The following is a 12660-nucleotide window of genomic DNA, read 5'->3' as shown; positions in this document are numbered from 1 at the left end:
TGATGAGACACGAGAAGGATCTGACACACCCAGCAGTGATCAGTGAGGGCTGCAGGGAATGTGAAGGGATAAAACGCAGCAAAGCCAGCCGCTCGTTTTAAAACTACAACAAAGACGACAGAGCAGCAATGTCTGTGAAGCCGCTCAAGGCAGTACCCAGTAAACATGTCCTTATTAACAGACAAAGGGATGAGCCCTGACACTGGCAGTGGCACTGTTAAGCAGACCGGCGCAGCAAGACAAAACCAATCAACATTTCTTGACAGCGAAATATAAACGGTGTCCCAATTATAGAAAAAAAATAAAAAAGATGATACAATTCAACACTGCTGTCTTTGCTCCCATAGTAGATAAAGAACATTGGCTATTCCAGTCAGAAAATAAAATATCTACCGATGAGTTCAGACACTGGACCAGAGGGTCAAAGTTTAAATGGAACCTGACTGACACACCAGTATCATGATCATCTTTCAGCTGTTGGTAGCCACTGTTAACAAGCTCAACGTCGTGTTGTTAAAACCATTTCAGGATGAGTGGACTGAGAAATACATATTCATCCTATCAAATGAAAACGAAAGAACAACTTACTTCATATGCAATGGAAACAATGTCCATGGCAAAGAGTGGAAACATGAAGTTCCAAGACACCAAACAGGCCCGTTTTGAAAAAGTTTCCCGTCAGTGACAAGAGCAAGAGCAGGCGATGGAATCAGCATTTTCCACTATGAATAACTCATACTACGGTAAGCTAACACTTAAATCATTGATGTCCACCTTGTGTGTCCAATTTTAAGGACTTTGTTAAACAATAAAGGTGTCACTTCTCCCATCAATGCACAAATGCTTTTAGTTTAGTGTGCAAAGTTCGGAAGTTTTTGGAACTTAATCTGCGCGATCTGTAATGAAACAAATACCCCAGAGTTATATACATGTTCAGTAAATAGTCAAACTTGATGCGACTGAGTTTAGTTTCTTCACTTTCCAGCATCCTTGCACAAAAGCTTTTTGACTGCAACACATATTGGGTATTTTCACAGCTCCCCATACACCTTACAGGTTGTCATTTTGACTCGCAGGGTAAGGGCACTCGAGTGTAAGTCTTAGAGGTCCACTAACCAAACTTCCACTGTGTTGAGCATCCAGGAAGAGTGGATGTTGACTGTGGTTTGTCTCATATCTGGCTCACACAGAATCGGGTGGTTGAAATGAAACGGTTGAATAAAGGCTGAGAGATTCAATATGTGATTGAAGATGCCATTGTTTGATTATTTTGACATTGTATATTTTGTTTATACCATGCAACCATGGTCTTGAAGCAATACAATTTGAATTTTAAAATGCCTTCATTTGTTATCTGGTTCAGATATCATATTCACCTCTTTGCAGTTCAAATGTAGTCAAAGAAAAAAAAGGACAGTATTACTCTGTCCCTTAGAAAATGCATCAACGTCTATAATCACAGAACAAACTGCTGGTAATATGTTGGCTGTAAGAGTAACGCGGTTGTATTATCAGGAAATTGCTGATGAAAAGCCACCAAGGGAACACTAATAAGCAAAGCTGCTTGAGATCCAAGGTTTCTTCATAATACGGGATGCTCTACCAGACAGAAACTGCTTGTGTCATGGATGGCATACAGAGCAGCCTTGCTCTTTTGGCAAAAGATCTGAAGCAAAGTTGCTTAAAGATTAGCTTTCACTATCATGTGTTACCTCCAAGCCTCTTAATGTGTGATGCACCATGTCTCCGGGCTAAATAATAAATGAGAGGTTGTTTACATAGTTGTGCTCCAAAGAAGTTTTTTTTTTTTTTGAAAAACTTTTTTTTTACTGCATTGCATAATTGCAGTGGCTTCTTCTTTAAATGTATCCGCTAATTCATTTCCTTTGATTCCAACATGTGCCGTCATCCGTAGAGATAGCGCGCTCAGTCCCATCATTTGAATTCTGTGCAAACGTCAGTTGTAATTCTCTCAAAATGTCTGGTTTGCTTGTTGAATGTCTGTATCCCTAACTGACTTGAATCTGAACAAACAACTGCTCTTGATGGTGTCTTCAAACCTTTGTAATGCTAACAAGAATGCGAGCCTTTCTTCACTTGATGAACCACCACAGCTTTTCTTCTCCACCTTAAGGTTAAACTCTGGAACGGAGAATGCAATTCCAATTGTATTGACTGAAGTCTTGGAAGTGTTTGTAGTTGAATATAACTATGGTGACTTTTTGTGTTGGTCTTTACTCTTTGTGAATTCAAAATAAACTCTTAAACCTTCTTTTTGATTATTTGTCAAATCTACAGTAGGATCAGGTGGTATTGCTGATAATGGAATTGGATTTACGTTTATTTGAGATAATTCCAGTTCTGTTGCGTTCTGTACATCCAAAGCTCTTTGTTTCTCTCTCCTTTTCCCAGCTTAGTGTGCAATTGAGTGGAAGCTTTGGGAATCCTTCTTAAGCAGCATTTCTTCCAATTTAAACTAATGTAATGCTAATGTTGGAGTTAGGTTCGGGTTTGATCCCAAAGCCTGTGAACTTTTTGAGAGATGTACTTGCAGCAACACCACACACCCATAATGTTGTATATAATTAATGAATATGATAAAGATGATCATCAATACATTGTTTACCCATTTACTCCCAACCAGACAATAGCTTTATCACTTTATTACATTTGTCAATAACCTTGTGGATGTGAACTATTCTTCTGTTCAACCACAACCCGAAAACTTACATTTTTCATGCTGTAAAATGTCTTGAATGAAATCTTGTTTTTTTTCCTTAGGTATTTAATAAATCCTCTAATAAACCCCTGGCTAAACCTCTTGGATTCCACTGAAGAATAATCATTACTGTAGGTCCTTTCACCCATGACTCCAGGTTTCCTATCTGTTTAAAGCCTTTTGCTGATTTTTCTCCGATGATAGAATAAGTTCAATCTCAAAAAATGTCAGCTCCTTTTACAGTTATGTGTTTAGTTTCCTCTGTTTTGAGTTTGACTTGATCTGTAGAATTACATACACGAGCAATGAATCCGTTTACCCACACTACATCAGTTGATGTCTGTCCTATGACTCTCCATGTCGACCTTCACTGCCTCTGCATTGCTTTTGTTGCTTCCTGTTCTCACACTTGAATCTCCACTTGAATTTTCCGGACTTCATAGTCCCATTGTGCTGACCTCCGCAGTTACAAAATTTAGCCTTCACATCATCTTCACAACCTTCACATTTGTGATGTCCACATTTGCCACATTTTTCTTTGCCATAACAGTGAAGAGGAGGTGGATTAGAAGGCCTGACTGAAAAGCTCAGTGATTCCAGAAACAGCGACAGACTTTGTAATATCTGACAAGTAATTGTTTTTAATAGTATCCCTATCCTCCTCACCTCTACTTGAATACTCCATGTTAGTCTTTCCATATCCTCTTATCCTGTAATCACTTCCAGGGACAGTCAATTTTCATCCAGAATCCTCTGTTTTCTTGCAAATTCTCCCAATAAGCAAAGCTTTATTTCTCTGTTCAGTTTTGCACATCTGAAGGCACTAAGATGTCTGGTTGGAAGAGAATGGGGCGCAGATATAATTGCATTCAGACCACTGAGAGAAGTTGTTGTTCAAATTCATATTCATCTCTAGATAACAACAGCCATACAGAACTGAAATGATGGGACTGAGTGTGCTATTTCTATGGATACCAGCACATACTGGAATAGAAGGACATCAATTAGCAGGTACATTTTTTAAAAGCAGCCACTGCCATTATGCAGTGCAGTATAAATATAAAAAAACACAAATGAAACAAAAAAAATTGATAGATAACTTTCGTAATATATAAATGAAGAGTGTAATGCGTGCCCAGATTGAAGATAAGGTGCCAGGAGCGGTGGGAGGAAGAGAGAACGGAGTGATGGTTTATAGAATTGAAAGAAAAGTCTGAGGGATGAGAAGCGCAGGAAGGAGCAGGAGAGGAGACACTGATATCCTGATTGATATATGGTAAACAGCACATTCTTTAACACAATACAGGAAGATGTGACTTCCTGTAAGAAAAAACACTTAAGAATATAATGATTTCATTTTCCAAGATATGGAGATCGAATGAAACTTTGATAGACGTGATATTTTCCAAAGACGTTCAGGAGATGAATATTATCTATTTCGGTTTTATTATCTGAGGAGAATGAATGTGATTGACAGGATTTTATAATGTTGTACTCTTTTTACTTTATTTTTATTTGATTCATTATGGGTGTTTGTGCCTCACATTTAGGGTCAGATCCACAATACCAGTTGGTGGCGCTAATGCAAAAAAAAACCCATCAAGCAGAATAAGGAGGAACTAGTGAAATCCATTTAGTGTGTATTTAGTAACTAGTCAGTATGATAAATCACTTTACTTGAGGGGGCACAAAAATAGTAACTAATGATTGAAGATTGATGATTGAAAATGAACACACTCTGCTCAGGACGCCATTACTCCACTACATCTTTATATCGCAAATAGTTGTTTGCTGCTGTATAAATGCTTTGAATTTGGAATCTTGCACCTCTAAGTAATAAGTAATTAATGAGTTGTTAATAGTTTTGTGCCACTCAGCGGCTCATTCATAGTTAATCAGGAATGACTCATGAAGAAAGTCGATTTACATATTTTTATGGACTAATCATTACCTAATGATTCATTACAGTAATATAGTATCTCCCAGTTTGTTCTCACTCATCATTATCTAATATATAGTCAGGGGCATAGTAGACTGTGCGGTTGCACTAGGGCCCCGTGGCTGCATCATATGGATCATCGCTAAAAACTTAAAATGGTGCCATTTGTTAAATATGCCCGCAAAAAGGAAAACCCATCTCATCATGTTTTTTGTTTTTGTTTTGTTTGAATAGTCAGTAGAGATAACAAAATGATGTGCTTATTCTACATTAACAATAAACACTGAAAACATATAAAAACAATTATATTAAATGAATAATTGTCTTTAGTATTTTTGTCATATATATGCAATGATGATTGCCTGGTAATATGAATGTTGATGTCCAATTTCCAGTCTCTATCTGATCATGTGACGAGGCGATACAATGTTGTGTGTGTGTTTCATAACTGGTATAACGTGCAATAGGCCCCATCATGATATTCTGCACTGGACCCATCTTAACCACCTTTCGCCACTCTATATAGTCATCGATTTGGAGTTATTCAGGAACTACTTATCAACGCACGTTACATCTCTTTTGTCTCAACCGCCCCACTGGCCCTTATTTCCTTCACATTTTGTCAGGACCCTCGGGTGTGAGTTCCTGACTGAGCGGATGACCGGCCCTTTTCTCCCCCAAGTCCTCAGTGGCACTCTCACTTAGCCTCAACTGGCCTTCCATCCCTGGCCACGATTCCCACGGATGCTTTGAGCTCTGTTAACATGCTGTTCACTTCCCGCTGGATTTGACTGATCCCCATCTACTGGACCGGAGAAACAGAGAAAGCCACACAAAGAGAAGGATGGAAAGACTCGCACACACACACACACACGCACACGCACACACGCACGCACACACACACACACACACGGACAAAACAAGACGGACTTAAAGAAAACATCAGTCAGAAAAATAGTCAGATTGGACTGGGATGAGATGTAATAGTCTGATTGACTGACCTGCTTTCAGTCCACCAGAGACTCTGCTGATATAGGGAAGACAACACACACAGAGAGATGATATGGAGGGAGAATAGACCCGGATTCATATGAAGGGAATTGAGGAGTTTGACTGATCCTCCACTCCACTGGACCAGTGAGATACACAGACAGACAGGAAGAGAAAAGTAAGATAAAAAGATAAAAACAAAGGCATATGGCGAAAGCGAGAGAACATTTGAAAGGAGTATAAAAATTGAGGAGGAACTAAAAAACAGTAAAAGGGAGGCTGACATTTCAGATTCAGGTTGTCAGACTCAGCTATATATTATCAAACGTCCTATTGTGTCGTCCTCACCCCTGAGCAAGAACATCTTTACAGTGGAAATACAGTATTCTTAACATCTATGGTAACACACTTTTGTTGTATACTTTGATGGCTTACACATGAATCTATTGAAAGAAACTACTGTATCTCACTGATCGGTAGTGTTTTGAATGACAGTCAGTGGTAATAACTCATTCTAATTCAGATTTAGACACCAGCCAATAAATCTGGACTCAACTATTTTGAACTGATGTTATTAATTCAAGCCATCCACTTAATCATGTTACATTGTTCTGTAGTTGGAGAGACATATATGAATCTTGCAATTACGATTTACAAAGCAGCTGCTGTTGTTTGCGATGCAGAGGCTTGCTCAGCATTTTGCAGAGTCAACCACAGGAGAAGACTGATGATTTTGTCTCTAGGAATAAATAATCATACCAGTAATGAAGACTTTTCGCCAAAATTTATATTATTCCATTCAAGAAAAGTGACAGCTAATTTACAACAATAATAACGATAATTTACCGATAGCCCCAAATCAAAACAACTCATGCCCCCACACGGTCATTAAATCTAATACAACTATTTATTTAGCGCTGTCAGACAGCCTGCAATCTAGATCAACACACGCAGCAGATACACACATGGACCTGGATAGCAGCATCATTGTACCGATGCTCGATTGCACAGAAGCAATGACTGATGAACTTTATGGATAAACCTGAAATGTTTTTAATAAGTATGGTTTATTTGAGTCTCTCTATATTAGAAGCAAAATAATTGAAGAAAACGCAAAACTTTGTGTGTTCTCTTAATTGTTTTTTTGGAGTCCGAGACACACGCATACCCTTCACTCGTTTTGAACCAGGACATGACATGTACTTTATGAGACTCAGGTAGAAGTGAGCTGGAATCCAGGAGGAAGTTTAAGAGACTCTAATTGTATGTCAGACACACAACCTGTGGTTTTAATTGGTGCTTAATTGCAGCGTGGGGCAGTACATTAATAACTTATTACCATGGCCCTCTCTTGAGATACTAGCCAGGTAACTTCCCGCGGGTTGTGTGTCATCGCATCAAAACTTTGATTAAGGCAGTGGGAAAAGCGTGGACCCTGATCACATTTTTGTTCAGCTTCCAAGCTGATTTACATGTAAATTCAGTTTTGTTTCAGCTCCTCCCATCTCTTGACAGCGATGGGAGCAATGAGGGAGTTGAAGTGAAGCGATTCTGCCCAGGTAAGCATGTTTAGTTTTTGAGCGTTTGATTTCTAAACTAATTTGAATAACTGTGTGAAAGCCAATTTGATTTAATTGCGCTCTGCTCTTCTGAACACCTGCAACTAGATTAGTGACTGACATTAAGTTGTTTTGCCGCATTGGGCCTCCAAGTGCTGCTCCTGCCATTTCATAACTCTGGATTTACCTCCAAATCTCAATACAACACCATATGTGCTTTGCAAAAACATGCACTTGGCTTGGTGTTTCAGAGCAGCAGTGAAATATGGCTAAGAAAGGGGAAACAAATACCCGGGCTAATCCATCCTACTGTCCGATGCCTGAGTGCTGTGACAAAGGTGGTTTATTATCATTACCATCAGTGTATGATTATCAATATATATTAGGACATCTCCCCATCGAGCCCCAACGCGCCATGCCAGGCCCAAAACAAACTATGTTTGTGCTCCATGGAGGGACGGCATTCGGCAAAGACGCACACCCCCTGGCGCCCGCCCAGCACTTCTGAATCTGCCAGAGAAGTTGAATGGGTATTTGTGTTAGTCCAGAGCAGCACACACTCTGTCCTCGGCAAGCTTTTTGTAAGCCTGTGCGGCTCTATGATTTGTGCACCAGCACACGCTCATTGATCCACTCCAGTTCAGAAACACGGTATTATGGCTGTCGCACCCCAAGAGAGTTAGTATTTATTTGCACTTCCGGCTCCCTCATCTCAAAGTCAATGGTTTTTTTTTCATAGGTTTTTGGTTAAATGTCTGAAATAAAGTCTATGGTTGACGCAAGCTTCAGATATGTTCTATATAAAATACATCAGTAGATACCAGTCTCATGAATTTCGAAGCTTTTAAGTGTCTACAATGCAGATTGTAGCTGTTATTTTGATGGATTGCCTGATTAAGGGTGTGGTCTCTGACAGGTGGGTGCCCTCTCAGGTTGCTCACTGCTCCACTGTCACTTGGGTCTGCCTCACCACCTCTTTGCCAATTTTTGGATAAGCTGGGAGTGTCGTCACTGCCAGGATGGTGATGGCCGGAGACTATGTCCATAGTTTGCTCAATGGTCTTACCAAGCATGTAAGATGCATGTAAGAAAAAAATGATTTGAAAGCAGTCTTCAGTGACGTTTCTGTGAAGTAGAACCACATAGAGAGACAAGAGATCCAGATATGATTACTTCTGTCAGTGTTCAGTAAGCCTTACCTTGCATGACTGCCCCTTTCCCAGCAGGGAGGACACACCATTGTCTTGTTCACACTTTTATGCTCCGCTGGGTACATTGAAATGTTTGTACCGTGGGGTCGTCCTCATTCCTTTGGCTTACTATGTCAAATGCAATGCAAATTATAGGTTGCGTTTCCCTAATTAAACAAGATATTTACGCGTAAAATTGCAGTACAAAAGTTAATGCTGCATTTGTTGGTAATTTAAACTGGCAAAAGTGTCATCCCCACCCTGTATGGGTTCCAGCTACCGAGGTGGGAAAAACAAAGAATGCCTGCAGTTAAATGTATTTTTAGTCTCTTATGAGCACGAGAACCCTTTGTGTGAACAATTTAAACCAAGAAACGTTAATGTACTGGTGTGCTGATGATTTAAAAACATGCCATGCTGAAAATCATCAACTAACGTTTTTCTTGTAAAGGCAATATTTGTTTACTGTGTGGGGAGCCATGTTCATTAGGATTCATGCCAGGCAGTGGGGTTTGAGGAAACATACCCTCGACATTGGAACAGCCTCTTGCAAAGACTGAGAGAAGCAGATCAGCCAACATCTTTTAAAGGCATCTTAAAAAGGCACTTGTTTTCTTTGACATTTAAACGATTTCATAACTTTGTACTCTTAATGGCTTTTACATTGTTCCAATTGTACACTTGTCCTTGTTTTTTTAAATGAATTGACTTCTCCTTAATTCCTTCTTTCTCTTTAATTGAATCTGTAAATCGTATGTTGTGAAAGAGGATCCATACTAGGCTAGAGTAATACTATTTGATCATTTTGCACATTTTGACATTTTGAGACAAATATAGTGCAACATGAGTAACATGGCTGCCCCTCAGATCAGCTTTAGAATTTGGAGGTGATGCAAGGTGAACTAAAATTAATTCTGCAAGCATCTAAATAGGGAAGACACTGAGTGGAGTCAAAGACTTGTAAATGGTTGATTCAATTTGAATACATTAGGAGGAAAGCCTCAAATGGTGCCTGAAATTTGATCACTTTCTAGTCTCCCCTGGAAACAGTTTCCGTTGTGTTGTGAGCTTCTCTGTTTTGCAACGCTTTTTCTGAATGCTGCACGTGTGTCGTCAAGTTGGTGAGGATGTTCCTTAATTTGCTTCTGTTGTGTCTGTCTGCATCTGTTTTCTTAACTTACAGTATGTTGAGCTCACAGGGCCACCGTACTATGCAGTAAAGCATAATATATCCTCCAAATGCGTTTGCTGTCTCATGCGTAGTTCATTTAGATAATTCTGAGTGGGAAATTCAATTAAAACTGCCTTGAAAATTAACACAGGCTGCAGAAATGTGCTGCGTCAAGAACTTCTGTGCATAGCCAACACAATTCAGGATTATGTGCTAACCATTGATGAACACAATCTTAGTTTTCACCTTTTCATCTTGAACACACACGTCCTTGCGAGGGACATAATACTGGGCTGTAGTGGTGATTTGCTTTTGTACATTTCTTTTTGCAATTACATTTGCTCGCCTGTGGCTATAAACACACATTAATCTAGCTTTTGGCTGAACCAATCACAGATTGGGTTTTCAGGAAGAATTAGGGGCAGTGGCATCATCAGAGTTGTAGAAATGACTGAAATGACTTTGTTCCGACCTGGTTTTACTTGAGGTTAATTGTGATGTGCACAGAAAGGGGGAAGAGGTTTGTTTGAGTCCAGAAGGAGCTGCAGATGAGAGTAAAGTACTTTGGGTACCTGGAAAGCACTGCAATTTTCTTTCATCTTAATTTTTTCACTCAAGGGGGAGGAACCCTTTTGTATCATTTGGTGCAGCACACAACTGCGTATAAATCCTCACAAGAATTTTAAATATAAATCTCTCTTAAGTTGTGAATGCAGCTCGCTCCTGCGAAAGGCAGTGTCAGTTAAAGGTAAACTACAGTACCACATTAATTACTAGGACAATAACTAGGATTATTATTCATGGCATTTAGGTGTCAAAATATTTTTTTCATGTGGAAAAAATACACTTGTAAATGTAAAGAACAGATTTCATCTGCGGAAAACGATGTTCAGCGAATGACTCGGAATGACTGGGCCACTGGTTTCTGTCATGCAGGTCTTGTCATCGTGACAAGCATATAAGCAATACTAACATGTATTTAGAATATGAACAGTGACGTCTCTCTAATTGGCTCGCCGCTGTCTGTCCTGATTTACAAGTGTATCGAAGCTCCTTTCTCACGCCATGCACATTATAAACAATTGGACATGGCTCTTGCCCTCCAGCTTGCTAACAATTACTTCAGTTCAATCTCCTGTCTGTGTGCCTCTGTGAGTTTGTGTGTATGTGTGTGTATACACTTGTACAGCTATCTTTGTGAGGACCAATTTGAGTTCTGAACCTTAAGAGTAAGGACATTTTGGGAAAGTGTGGACATTTTGACCCGTCCTTACTTTGGGACGGATCTTCAACAGCCTATTTAACTGTCCAGACTCGGTTTCAAGGTTCAGGTTAGAATAAGGTTAGGGTAAATGTTGGGGTCAAGCATTTGGTTGTGATAGTTATGGTTTGGGTAAGGGGCTACGGAATGGATTGTGTCAATGACTGTCATCTGCAAGTGTGTGCATGTGTGTGAGAGAGGGAGAGAGACAGAGGATTTCTACACACACTGTTGCACAAAAATAAATAGTGTCACATCTATCTTGTTTGAATATTATTGATATATTTGACATGATTAATAATACATTGATTTTAAAATACCCTGAATAAAAGGCATGTATTAATAATTGTATTTAAGGTGAATAATACAAGATTTGATTGCCTCGCAACGTCTTTTAACATCACGACGCCTGAGCCGGCGGATCGTAGCTTACCGTGCTAACAGTGCGAACATTGCAAACTCTGGCAAAAGTCCCGGCAGAGCTAACAGTGTTAACCTGAGGGGGAACGACAGGGTGGGTGCTACACTTCTATGGCGACAGTGACGGTCGGGACGGCGTTATCAGCTCTACTGCCTTATGAAAGGATTAAAGCATTAAAGGAGCCGCACTAAGCTGGTTTAAGTCATGTTCATCAGATCGATCCCATGATGAATCCTCTATGCACACCAAAGTTTGTACCTTATATATGCTTCCATTAGGCAATACTATCAGAAAAAAATCCATAAAATGTTATTGTTTGCAGATGATATTCAATTATATCTAATGATCAAGCCAGACGAAACCAACCAGTTCGCTAAACTTCAAGCATGTCTTAACCGGGATGACCTGCAACTTCCTGATGTTGAACTCAGACAAAGCTGAAGTTATTCTATTAGGCCCAGAACACCTCTGAAATCAATTATCTAATGATATAACTTCTCTAGATGGCATTGCCCTGGCAATGCCATCACACCTACGTAACATTTAAAAAATCATCAGGCACATCCTGTCTCAAAGCGATGCAGAAAAATGAGTTCATGCATTTCTTACTTTTAGACTAGATTACTGCAATTCCTTATTATCAGGCTGCTCTAATACGTCTCTTAAATCTCTCCAGTTGATCCAGAATGCTGCAGCATGTGTACTAACAAAAACTAAGAAAATAGATCATATTACTCCTCTATTAACTTCTCTGCACTGGCTCCCTGTAAAATTAAGAGTCAAATTGAAATTCCTTTTCCTCACCTCACCCTAACTGGTCAGGCAACATCATATCTTAAAGAGCTTATAGTACTATATTACCCTACTAGAGAGCTGCACTCCCAGAATTCAGGGTTACTTGTGGTTCCTAGAGTCTCAGTAGGATAGGAGCCAGAACCGTCAGTTATCAAGCTCCTCTGTGGAACCAGCTTCCAGTTTCAGTCCGGGGCACAGACACACTCACCACATTTAAGAGTAGGCTTAAGACTTTCCTTTTTAATGACACTTAGTTAGAGCTGGTTCAGGTTTATTGTTAGGACTGGCTCAGGTTTGCCTTGGACCAGCCCAGATATGCTGCTATAGGCCTAGACTGCTGGGGAACTTTTTAGGATACACTGAGCTCCTTTCTCCATCTCCTTCTGTATGAATTAAGATAAAATAAGATAATCCTTTACTTGTCCCGCAGTGTGCATAATGTCCCATTAATGCACAGCTTTGCTTCTTCTCCGGAGTCTTTGTGCATTCTCTCCTCACAGGTTTCCATGGATCGTGGTTATATCTGGACCGTGGTCCTGCCTCCCGCCGTGGTCCTGCCTGACATTCACTGCTACTATTTGAAAGATAAATATTAATCACATTACCGATACCATT

This window comes from Anarrhichthys ocellatus, unplaced genomic scaffold (genome assembly GCF_004355925.1).
Source record: "Anarrhichthys ocellatus isolate YVR2014 unplaced genomic scaffold, GSC_Weel_1.0 scaffold1, whole genome shotgun sequence".
In the NCBI taxonomy this organism is placed as follows: domain Eukaryota; kingdom Metazoa; phylum Chordata; class Actinopteri; order Perciformes; family Anarhichadidae; genus Anarrhichthys; species Anarrhichthys ocellatus.
This window is presented reverse-complemented; position numbering follows the sequence as displayed.